We start from the raw sequence: 13,237 nt of genomic DNA on the forward strand, positions 1-13,237 counted from the left end.
TATTTTAGCGTGCGCCATTTTACACTGTCTTGTTTGAATGGCTTGACTCGTGTGTAAACTCCATATATATCCAATTGACAAACTGCAACCTCTGCATTGTTTGCCATTCTTCCTTAGCCGACTAGTTACTGTAGGACAATTGTACAGGGTGACTGGACTCCAAATGCTACTTGAGATTAGTTGTGCTACCTCCTTTCACTGGGACCTTCTAGAAACAAAGTTTTCAGACCACTTTTTTCTGTGATTTGGGGCTTACCGCTGTCGCCCGGTATAAACCCAAAATGTGTCCAAAATACTGAAGTGGTGCGTGGTTTCCAAAGTAAAAGTTGCACCACCATGATGCCCAAATATGTATGTATGTATGTATATGTATATATATATATATATATATATATATATATATATAGAATGGGCAGCACGGCGGCGCAGTGGTTAGCGCTTGTGCGGCACAGTTCATGTCATGGGAACTTGTCGTGGGTTCAAATCCAGCTCCAGACTTCCTGTGCGGAGTTTGTATGTTCTCCCCGTGCTTGCGTGGGTTTCCTCCGGGCACTCCGGTTTCCTCCCACATTCCAAAGACATGCATTTCAGGTGAATTGGCCGGTCCAAATTGTCCCTAGGTGTGAATGAGCGAATGAGTTGTCTGTCCCTATGTGCCCTGCAATTGGCTGGCAACCAGTTTAGGGTGTCCCCTGCCCACTGCCCGATGATTGCTGGGATGGGCTCCAGCACCCCCGCGACCCTACTAAGGATAAGCGGTACGGCTAATGAGATGAGATGAGATATATATAGAATGTGTGTGTGTATATATATATATGTGTGTATTTATACATATACATATATACATCGGTATTACGTGGTTTTTTTCTTAACTGTGTGTAGATATGATATTCTTCAAGAAAATTGCAGTTTTCCTCTTTTCATAGAGCCCTCTGCCTTCCAGCATTAATTTGACACGTGTAAAAAGGGCTCTCCTGCGTTTGTGGCTGAGGGAAATCAATTTCAAGTCATCAAGATTGCTGTGTGTGTGTTAAAACCCGCTGGCCTCAAGAGTTCTAACTTATTGTTTTCTCCACCAACTGGTCTCTTGTGTAAACAGTGAGTAGTGGCAGAACCAATGCATGTCTCTGTTGGCTTTTTGAGTCTGGGTTTGTGCTATGTTCAGGGTTTGTACGGGTGCTTGAAATCCTTAAAAATGCATGAATTTTATTGTTTTGTTTCCTAGCAGTGTGACCTAATAGACCATGCTTTTAAAAGAAGAAAGATTGAAAAACGTGCAAAAGGACGCCGAAGGTGATTCCATTCCTCAATATCGAGTTCCCTTGTGAAACCAACGTTACTGCCCTCTACTGTCGCTTCCAAGAGTAGAGGGTTCTTTAGAATAATAATGGCTCTTTTTCGAGAAGAGGCTCTTTCGGCTCAGCTCACTGAGAAGAGCCTGCTCTTTTGGCTCTCAAACAGCTCCTAAGATTTAGTTATTAGTCATATATTATCAAAAATAATAAAATATTATGCACCAAATTATCTAGTAATTCGGATTTTTTTTGTGTTTTTTTTGCAGGGGATCCCTGCAAATCACATGATCTACAAAATGAATTTGTAAAATTAAAAAAACAATTTTAGATTTTTACACACTGAATAGATTATAGTTTATAGCATCCCATTGACACACTCATAGATCATAAATAGGAACAGCGCAAAATAGTGTGAAATATGTGCTAGTTCTTTTGATCGGCGCTGGATTTTACCTTTGAAGGTACTGGAAAAATTGGCCTTGAAAGTGCTTGCATTTGGCAATGAAAAGGGTTTACAAACACTCTATGTTGGCCAGCCCAGTGTTTCCTAGTGGTCATGTGGCTTGACAGTAGGGGAGATTATATCATCTTGGACAGGTGCCCTTATCAACTTTGAAGATTTTTTTATCTCAGTACAGAAAATTCAATTACTGTTTAAACTTAAATGATTTATTTTCACATTACACTGATTCAATTGACTGTGTTTTCTAGACTATAAGGCGCTCTCAAAAACCCCAAATTGGCCTGAAATTTGAATGCGCGCCTTATCAGCGGACAAAATTTGAAATGCGCTACCATATCTGTGCAATTATTGATCAGTCGATAATTTAATTGCTGACCACAATCGCATAACAAAGGTGGCAATGGGGATCGAACCGGTAAGCAATGGTAAGAGCATCCAATCCCAACCAGCAAGCTGCGAGGGACATGGATGGTGGTTCACAATTGCTTAACATTGATTGCCGTGTTAATGCATTGATTGATCAGTCAAAATTATATTGCTGATTGGACATTGGAAACAATGAAATCGAACTCTGATCACAGCGGGTAGAACGCCGGATTCTTGATATTAAATTACTAGGGATACTTACAACACATGAAAAACCATTAGGTCTTATCTAATGATCACACAATGTTAGGTAATGGTACCACATACTTTGTCTCAGCTCAAACTAAGAATTATAAGTGACAAACATTTTCACTACATGCGGCTATGCATTTAATTAGATATATCAGTACAACTGAATTACATCCTAAAATGCCTTTCCCTCCATTCAGTTCAAAATGACCAAATTACTTCCCTTCATTCAGTTCAGAATATCGTGGGCTTAGTAAAGAGTTTGCGAGTCGTCGATACAACACTGTATTTCAGTGGTACCTTACCTTTTCTGTACCATTGACCGGTTCAGTATCTGACAATATTTTCGCGGCCCGGCCCAATAATGACATCAACAATAGGTACTGTGACTAAAAATAGTGTGATAATGAGATAATATGTTATGCCTTTTCATAGGTCGTCTGCATCCCTAATAGTCTTGTGAATAGGATCTGGCGCACTCCTCGTGGTGATCTGGGTTCGATCCTTGTTGCATCCAATGTTATGCTCCAGACACACTATGGATAACAAAAACGTCAACAATGTCAATGCTCTGCAGTCTCCTTGTTTTTTCCTCCCATCTCTTAATGCCCCCATCCCTCCATTTTACACCCTCAGGCTTTTCAACGTATTCACTTGACAACACTAAAGGTTGCACCAATTTTTGGGAATTTGATGGATATCGGTATTGGCATTTTTATCTATTCGACAGGCCGATTTTTTAGGCTAAGATGCAGCCGAGCTTCTCTCTCTCTTCCCTCCCTCTGTCTCGGACGCTACCCACCCCGCGCCTTCTGATTGGATAAGCGACCGGGAGTGAAGCCATTGAAGCAAGATGAATAACGTTATAGGGGAGTGAACAGTGGCAGCTCTGCTTACTCCTTAGTCTCGACATGCCTGTGAGTCAAGGCCGCTGATAATATTGAGATTTTAAAAAGTCAGTGGTACAAAAGCATCTGTGTGATTGAGTGTAAAAAGCGTGGGTAACTTGTTCTTTTAGAAGGACGTTTAGGTGGAGACTGGTATATAAGCTCTTATAACATTAGTTCGCCAATCAAGAGTGTGTGTTTGTGATTGAGAGCATAAAAATCCCACTAAAGTGGAAGGCTGAGTGTTAATTTCTTAACATAGCACAAATTTATCAAACTGGCTGAAAAAAAGGAGTACCCACATTTTTCAATTTGCGAGCTCTGTCGAAATGTCGATGCACTTTTTGTTTTAGAATAGAATAGAATAGAATAGAATATACCTTTATTGTCATTGTTACAAAATGGGTTAAGATATTGTGACAACGAAATTTGGCATGCCACTCCAGTTTTACACATTTACAGTGAGGTATGAGCCAAGAAGATAAAGGAACAGAGAAGATAAGGTTATAAAACAAGAGGGATAAGGCTATAGTTATAATTTACATGGTATTTACACAAGAAATGTCGGCATGTGGGATGTTACATACAGTGTTATCGCGATACCGGCTGAAAAAAAGGAGTACCCACATTTTTCAATTTGCGAGCTCTGTCGAAATGTCGATGCACTTTTTGTTTTAGAATAGAATAGAATAGAATATACCTTTATTGTCATTGTTACAAAATGGGTTAAGATATTGTGACAACGAAATTTGGCATGACACTCCAGTTTTACACATTCACAGTGAGGTATGAGCCAAGAAGATAAAGGAACAGAGAAGATAAGGTTGTAAAACAAGGGGGATAAGGCTATAGTTATAATTTACATGGTATTTACTCAAGAAATGTTGGCATGTGGGATGTTACATACAGTGTTATCGCGATACCGTTGGTATCTTAAGGGTTGTGCAATATTGCATTTGGTGCAAAGTCATCATAGTGCAAAAAAATAGTCAGCATATGCATTGGTGCAAACATAGACATCATAGTGCAGAAAAAAGAAATGGTCAGACATTGTGCAAGATGAGCAGTAAACGTAGTGCAGTCGACATGTGCAAGAACATAGACATGAGTACCATTATATTCGTATGAGGTAGTGTTGGCATGAGTTTTCAGTTTTTTTGTGCGGTGTCTGTTTTGAGCAGTGAACAAACATAGTGCAGTCGGCATGTACGTGAGTACCATTTTACATTCGTGTGAGGTAGTTTTTTGCAAGAGTTTTCAGTTTTTTGTGCAGTGTCTGTTTAGGGTGGTAATGGCTGTGGGGAAGAAACTGTCTCTGAGTCTGTTTGTTTTTTAAATTAAGTCATGTTGGTTGTATTGACATTTTTATTCATTGTGAACTAAATCAGTTTAAATCAGTTTAAGTTTGTATGTACCTTTAAACGAGTTGCTGCTAAGCTTAATTCTATTACTTGCACTGTTTTTGGGTTAAGTGAAAGATTAGTTATGTTAGTTGTGATGAAATTGTAATTTTGAAGGTTTCATAGAGCTATTAAAGTTTTATTTGAATTTATTAAAAACATTATTTGTTTCCTTTTACATTATTAAAATGTATAACACCAATTTTGAAGCTTTTACAGATATTTAATTTTGGGTCTAAATATCGCTTATCGGCCTCCTTTCAGTACTAATAATTAGTATGGCTCTTGGCCCTGAAAAACATATATCGGTCGATCCTTACTTTTGACTTATTCACTTGACATCACGTTTGCTCGTGGAACAGTGAGGCAAATCTGGTATCCCCTCATGATGCAAGTCAGTTTCAGCTAACGTATAACCCCCAAAAATTCCAACAATGCTGATAAAGCTCCCAGAGAGACTTGTATAAAGGCCTCACATTAGCAAACAAAAATGGTTGCACACTGGGACGCAAAAGTGTTTGCTTTCGTTATGAGAAAGTGCAAGCAAGGAGTGCCTCCTTAAGGAATGAAGGCATCATAAAGATGGAGGTTAGGGAAAATGCCACTCATTTGGCAGTAAAGCATTGATCCCACGAGACACAAAATGTAGTGTTCCTTCTTAGAAGCTAAGACAGTGGATCGTTGGATTAGGAATCTCCATTGCTTTAGGGTCACATGAACAAATGCTTATGTTGCAACAGCACATCACAAAGGCACCCACTGGGAGATTTTAGACTAAAACACATCATACATTTACCACAGATTTAGTTTTTAGCCAACAATTAGTCTTCTTTAATGCCATAATATATCCTTACAGAAGGACCTGCAATTTCAGAGCTTTTCATATGATATTTTCTAATACATGGTTGGAAAACTGTTTGTAGTCAGTGGCCACATTCGGTTCCAAAAATTTCTCTAGGGGCCAGTCCTGGTTACCTATACAATTTTTATCAACTATGAATAAATATACATGCAGACTTCTACATGTTTAATTTCTTATTATTTGTTTTTAAATAGATCAGATTCATCAAATTGGTTTTGAAATGCTCACAATTAAGGTAAAATAATAGGTCCCTGTTTTAAGCACTAAATTTTATATTTATTGTTGGAGTATAACTGTCAAGAACAGGAGGAGGACCCAGATGCGTGACGTTTCTCACACCAGCTTTATTTTACGGGAAATGGGGCTGTCATGTACGTTAACCCAAACGCTAGTGATTTGCGATCGTTGGGCGGAAGACCCAAGACAGCAGTCTGGCGTGGAAAGACAGGAAGCCAAAGGCTGACGAGATCGGTACCAATTGCACAAGAAGATATCGGACAGATGGGGTCGATACCGGACAGGACGGGACAGACAGGATTGAATTCAGGCATTGGAGACTGGAGTCCGATAACAAGCAGGACGAGATAGAGGGGAACGCTACCAGACACTGGAGATCGATATTGAACGGGACAAAATAGACAGGAATGATACCGGACAGAAAAAAAACTGAAAAAAAAAATTGGGAAAATTTGGGGAAAAATAACTAAAGATAAAAAAAAAATAGGAAAAAGAAAAAGCGAGGAAACAAAGAGAAAAAAAGGGAAAAAAACAAACAAGTTTTTGTTATTGGTAGACAATGATTCATGTTGTGTCAAATTTATAAAAATTTCTCCATCCATAACAAAAAAAAAATCATATTTATATGATCAAGTATTCTTGCTTATTTTAAAAATGTTGTTTATTTAAATAATTAAGTTATTTTTACAACTAGCTGGTACTAAGGGGCCGGTCACACAGACATTTGCGGCTGAATCACGGCTAAAATTTTGCGTTTTTTTTTTGCCCGTGGTTGCCCGGGATGGAAAATGCGCAAAATTGGCCAACCCGCTGTTGATCTGTGGTATGGCCGGAAAAAAGACGCCGGCGACTGTTCAGCTTCCTCTCATCGCGTCATTTGCGCATCATTTCCGTGTTTAGACCACGTGTATAAAAACTGCCGAGCCGGTGTTGTGCCCAAATCCGAGTCCTACGCAACACCCATAACCGCCCCCCCCCCCCCCCCCCCCCCCCCCGCGTGACTTTTTCATCCACGTTTTAACAAACGCATTTTGTAGAATACGATCGCACTTTATTGTTTAAATAAACGCGTTATTTAGACTAGGATCTCCCAATTGTTATAATTAGCTCGATTTATAGTTTTAATAAGCGTTTTATATAGAATACGATCGCTTTCGTTGGAATCGCAGCAGAATGCGCGTTCACGCGAGGGGGGGAGGATTTTATATACGGTGTGCATTACCGTTCGATTACGTTCACAACAAAAACAAAGACGGAATGGTTTAAGTTGTATTACATTTCCAACAAGTGCAAGACGAAGTGGTTTTGGTTATATATTCGCCATCACATTCCCTAAAAGTGAGATTAAACGAGGTAAATGTGGCTGTAATAGCGAGGGGAAGCTAATCTCGGAAACGGACTGTAGAAACACAGTCCCGTGAAGATCAAGATTTCAAGCTATGGCATCAGTTTTATTTTATTATCTTGATAAGGACTGTCAATAAATAAAAATGGATTGAGGCGAAGTCACTACGCTGACTGGGGGGCGGGGATGAGGTTTAAGGGTTGTTGGTCTATCTTCTTTATTCATTATTCATTATCGATCAGATCATAATACGTTACAAAGCTTAGGAGCCGAAATTCTTACTCTCAGCCAAAAGGGGTTTTTGGGGTTTTTAAGGGTTATTGTTCTATCTTCGTTATTCATTATCCATTATTCGTTATCGGTCAGTTCATAATACGCTACAAAGCCTAGGAGCCGGGACACTTACTCTCAGCCAAAAGGCCAAGCTAAGGTCCTAGCCCTAAAGCCTTGCTGCGATCATTGCGAATGCACCGTTCCCGGAGGTACTGCAATACCGGGCCGATGCGTGGAGTGGACAGAGCAAGCTCTTATTCCATCTCCGGATTGCAAAAATCAAAAGGCCAAGCTAAGGACCTAGCATCAAAGCCTTGCAGGCCAAGCTAAGGACCTAGCATCAAAGCCTTGCAGATGCTACTTCTGGCCGTGAAGCAGATGTCGTTGGGCACCTTCAGGCCAAGTTAAGGTCCTAGCAATAAAGCGCTGCTGCGATCATTGCGAATGCACCGAAAGATTTATTCGAAATGAAGAGAAACTATGCTGACGGGGATCCATGTTCACCCCTTTGACGTCACGAGCACAACTGACGTGTCCTCGGCATTCGCGCTGTTTATACGCGGAGAAAGGCGTTTGAGTGTCACACGCTTAACACGCTAATTTCACGTAATAACACCGCGATACAGGCGCAGAACATGCTATTACCATGCTCCACCCACGATTACCCGCTGAAATTTCCCGTCCTACCCATGTGTAACCACGCCCTGGCCGCGGCAAGAGCACGTCGTTCCGCGTCATTTCCTCGTGTTGACCACGTGTGCGGCACGCGGTTTAAACACGTGCTCAAACTTTTGAGCTGCTCAAAAGTTTTGAACGCGGCCAACCACGTGAAAATTTGCGACCGCGAGTAAAGCACAGCTCTATCTCGTCTATATGGCGGTCTCTAAATGTCCAACAGCGCCCAACGGCATCTGCTTCACGGCCAGAAACTTCTGGCCGTGGATCAGTCTCTATACGCTCGTGAAAGGCTGCGTACCCGCGCTCTGAAGAATTGAGCAGGGCAAATTTTTTTTGCGCTGCCACCCGCGCGTGAATTTCCGAACTCGTGTCAAGCACCGCTGTATCTCGTCTGAATGGCGAACTCAATGCGTCCAATAGCGTCCGCCTCAAAGGCAGAAATTTCTGGCCGTGATTCAGCCGCAAATGTCTGTGTGACCGGCCCCTTAACAATACATTCCGTCCCCTCTAAGCACCGAACAACAGTGGTATTGCTACATTTGAAGGAAAAGTGAGGAGGTATCCCTTGCAGACTGCTGTCCCAATAATCACACTGCCCAACATAAATGATGGTGAAAGATGTCTGCTCACCTTTCATACTTGTAAATGAGTGCCTGTGTCCTTGTTTTTGTGGACCCAATGAAAGTGTCCCAAACTCTTGTCAGTCATCTCGGCAAACACAGTTTCCGAAGTGCGGGTAAAGATCCACTGCGGTGTTGTGTTGCCACCGTGGTTTGCAAGACACATGGCAGAGGTTATTACACACTCACATTTCAGAGCCTCGTCGACCTGCAAGTCAGAATCCAGCAGGGTCAAAGAGAATTTATCCCACTAAGCTTTCAGGAGTTTCTTGCACCAATTGTCCCTGGCCGTCTACCACTAAAAGGGAAACCCTTTTCCTAAAGAATGACCTGGCTCTGCTTTACACCTAGCACAATACTGCTACATTTATTACAATTGATTGAATTCCGTTCTGTTGTAATGGTTCAAAAAAATTGAGTTTTATTTGCTTTTCCTAATTTTATTCAATTTACCCTGTTTTGGCTGAATCATGGTATATTTTGCATACGTCTTTAGATAGTTGCTTGTTTTTATATGGTGTATCTCATCCCTTTATTTAGAGCAAAATTTAATACAATGCATTAAAAACCTCGAAATGCAATGGGGTAGCTCAGAAGCGGGATTTTATTGCATGAACAATATTGTTAAATACAATGAATTCATCATTTAAAAATATCAAGTTAAGAGAAATGTAGCCAGCTACTTGAATGTTGGGGATAAGAGGGCACCAAATAGACATATTTATTAGTAGTGCTTTCATTTTTTATTTTTTTTTACAATTTTATGCATAGTTTGATTAGTTAGGCAGGCTTGTTTAAAATGGCTGACGGGCCACATGTTGGCTACGGGCCGTATTTTGCTCATCCCGGCCTTATCAAAGGCCAGTGATTAGTTTTTTTCCTTTTTTTTCTTCTTTTCTTTTTTTTTTTTTATTACATTAGACAACTGCAAAGGTGATTGCATAGGATGCCAATTCGTTATTTGGTCTAGTATTGCACACTGTTGTTCGTTGTTTTGATTATTATGCACTGTTTACATCATTGTTACAATCAGCCAACCATGTTGCTGTTCTTTGATTTCCATACCCATTTAGTTGGATCTGCTTTTGTAAACATATAAATTTAATAAAAAGAAAGGTCACAAAGGAGGGCTTTTCGGTTTGGTCTTTTTCACTTGTTCCCCTTGCTTTTAGGGTTCGTATGGGTGTTTTAAATCCTTGAAAAGGCTTGAATTTTAATATGGTGTTTTCAATGATTAGAGTGCTTGAATTGTGGGTGAAGTGTTTGTAAATGCTTGAAATTGTTGCCATGTTTTACAACAAACCTGCTTAAAAATGACGCTTACACTGCTCTCTGGTGGCTTCTCTTTGCCATTGAATTGGTCTTCCCTCGTGATTAACGTCAGATGGCATTAGTTTGTATGGCATTTTCCTATGAAGCTCTGGACTGGTGCATGTTACATCCAAACAGGGCACTAAGAAATGTGTATCGGTGCAAGGATGACCTATCAATTATAGACATTTGTTATGGGCGATGCAAAAAAATTAAGCTAGCAATTCTCAGTGGTAAATTGTAATGGGAAGAACTCCCTGCAACTGAAAATATGAGCAACATATTGTCATTTTTACCCAACACTTATATAGTAGGAATGGTGATTTATTCAATATTTAAAAATCATACTGTTTGTCTTGATAAATGAACACGCAAGATTAAAAATCACATATGTAAATCACAGATATATATGTGGCTCTGCAAAATACATGATTCATGACAGATTTTTTCTTTTAATGGTACTAAATTATTATATCTCTCCTTATGTTGATTTTCTACCCAACTTAAAACCTCTCAACCAGTATATCGGCTTTTTCTGCAGTGTTGGTGTTTTTTTCAGCACCGACCAGCTATTTCCTCTCTCTTCATCACTGGTACATTCTGTAACGACCTGATTTTGAAAAGAGCAATTCTTTTCCATCCGTTCCAATTTGGACCTTGGATTCTGACAAAATGGTGTCATGAAACCACGCATCGTCTCACCTCTGTGGAATCTGTTGATAGATAGAAATGCATCGGTAAATGGCCAGTATGAAATGTAACAATCCGAGTAAGCAGTGCTTCGTCAAAGGCCATTATTCTTTTCCATAAACTGGGGAAAGCTCTGTCTCCTCCATAAGTTCCGGTAAAATGAATGCATGGCTGTGCATGATTAGGAAGAAACCAAGTTGGAACACAGATTTTAAATTTATGTTCCAGGTCTTGGCAAGTTTTCGGTAAAGAGAGCAGGGTAGTTTTCCGGTGCTTGAAATCCTCTTTTTGGGTTATACCACAGATAACTTTAGAAGTTCATAACCTATGTCAGAATGAACCCATTTCTGAATGTTTTTAAGGCGTGTCCAGTTTTCTATTTCATGGTAATATGACAAATTAACGTTGCAGTAAGGAGCTACACGTCATGCTGTGACGCTGATTGGCTGCTGTGTTATAACCGACCCAACAGCAGCGTAAACTTAAATTTAACAAAAATTAAAGACTTATTGTTGAACAAACCACTTTGTTCCTATTCCAATCATCTTCACGTTGAGATAACGTGAGGGCGACAGCATTCCTTTATCCTCTTTATCCAAACACTTCTCCAAATGAGTTTTTGGCTACTTACAAATGTTTCAGGTTACAAAGCTACTCTCAGAACGAAATAAATTAGTAAACAAGTGTGATGTAGCTAAGCAGCATGTGCATTTTTGAAGGAGAATGGCAGAATTTATGTTAGTTTGTAGCAAAGATGGTAGATCATAGATATGAACAGCTCCAAATAGCACAAAGAATTTACTTAGCAGCAAGATAGCGACTTTATTTTAGTCATCAAAGTCTACAACATAAAAAAACTTTTGTTTGGTGCTGGATTTCTTCCTTAGAAAGTACTGGAAAAATTGAAATTGCCCTTGAAAGTGCATGAAAAAGGTGTACGAACCCTGAATCACAAACAGATTATAGTAGATGTCAACCTCAAACAGTCGGAGACTCATTTTGACATGCATAGGAAAAATATGGATTATATTGAAAGGGCTCCTTTGAGAACATGATATAGATTTTTACGACAAACTGTATATTGAGAAATACAGACGCTGTCTGACCTACGAACGAGTTAGGTTACGGACGATTGTTCGTAAGTTGAATTTGTTAGTAAGTTGCTTCAGTGCTATATTTTGTATGTTTATGGTTTATATAAGTATGTTTAAGGCTTGTATAAGTAACCTGTATTGTTTTGTACTAAAAATAAACATTTCATAAAATAATATGCTCTACAAAGATAAATAAAGTTGAGTTTAGCTTACTTTTGGAAGATGCGCTTTAAGAGTTAGGTTACTTCCTCCTCCGTGGTAGAAAGTGGCAAAAAAAAGCATTCCGACCATTTTCTTAACCTCATCAAGCTTTCTCATTCCACTTTCGTTTCAAAAGAAACGGCTCGCCTCTTCTTTACACTTTACACCAACCATATTGAATGGATGCACAAGATATTAAACAATAAAAACGTCAAAGTTCTTAGTGCGCTAGCGATACGGTACACATTATGATTACACACAAACTAGCAAGTAGAAGCCGGATTTCTTCTTCGCTGTGGATGCTGGGTGACCTCTCACAGCGCCACGCTGCGGAAAGAAGCATTACAGTACTGTCCTCTACTCTGAAATAGGTGCACACAATGCAAGAGCTAACTTACAGCAATGTCCGGATATTTTTTGACATTCTGTCGTAAGTCGAATGTTCTTAAGACGGGGTGCGTCTGTAGGGTTCAAATATAGTCAAGGGACTGTCAACGGAGAAGAATTGAAGCATTCAAGCAACAGTGGTCTTCTACTGTGTTTAGGAAGAAATGCCTAAACAAGTTTTTGCATTGTTTCTTTAGAAATAATGGGGGAACTCAATTAACACATCAGAGGCACACATCCATTTTTATTGCAACAAACTTCAGTGTGTTTACAGATCTATCCTGCAGTTAAAGCACTTGACTTGTAATCTTTGATCACTGTTCTTTTGTTGTTAATAGACCGGGAAGTTAACTGGAATTGGAAAGACCTGTGATACTCCACAGTGCATTTGGTGTTTTAAGTACTGGGTTTGGGACACAAGGTCTGAAGGTTAAACTCTCTCTTGTGGGCACCTAACAGGCTTAAAGACTGCTTTTTTTCTCCAGGGCCATCAACCACCTACACAAGCGCCAAAACTGAAAATATGTACCTTGTGACTTAGTTGAGATTTTTTGTTGTTGCTGCTAAATGTTATTGATCTACTTTTCATTGCACTACTGTTACAATGCATTTTTTTTTCATTGCACTATTATTGTAACTTATTGTAACCTGTTTTAAATGTCTTGTCAGGGAGATTTTCGATTTTTTTTCAAACCAGCTCGGTGGGCTTGTGGGTAGGGCACCCGCTCCGAGACTGGGAGGTCGCTGGTTCAAACCTCGGCCGAGTCATACCTAAGACTTACAACATTGGTACTCATTGCCTCCCTGCTTGGCGCTCGGCATTAAGGGTTGGAATTGGGGGGTTTGGTCACCTAATGACTTCCAACACAGCAGTTTGGT

At 39.8% G+C, this 13,237-nt stretch overlaps 1 protein-coding gene and 1 non-coding gene across 2 annotated transcripts in view; one reads left to right on the forward strand and one right to left on the reverse strand.

Annotated features, from left to right (window-relative positions):
- med13a (mediator complex subunit 13a) overlaps positions 1-13,237 on the forward strand; it is a 166,748-nt gene that overhangs the window by 72,037 nt on the left and 81,474 nt on the right. The gene's annotated exons all lie outside the window — the stretch shown is intronic.
- Positions 7,565-7,756, reverse strand: LOC148349614 (U2 spliceosomal RNA). The gene has a single exon (XR_015847463.1). It is a non-coding gene; the product is annotated as a U2 spliceosomal RNA (small nuclear RNA).

This window comes from Urocampus carinirostris, chromosome 17, assembly GCF_059441175.1.
Source record: "Urocampus carinirostris isolate Australia breed hairy pipefish chromosome 17, RoL_Ucar_1.0, whole genome shotgun sequence".
NCBI lineage: Eukaryota > Metazoa > Chordata > Actinopteri > Syngnathiformes > Syngnathidae > Urocampus > Urocampus carinirostris.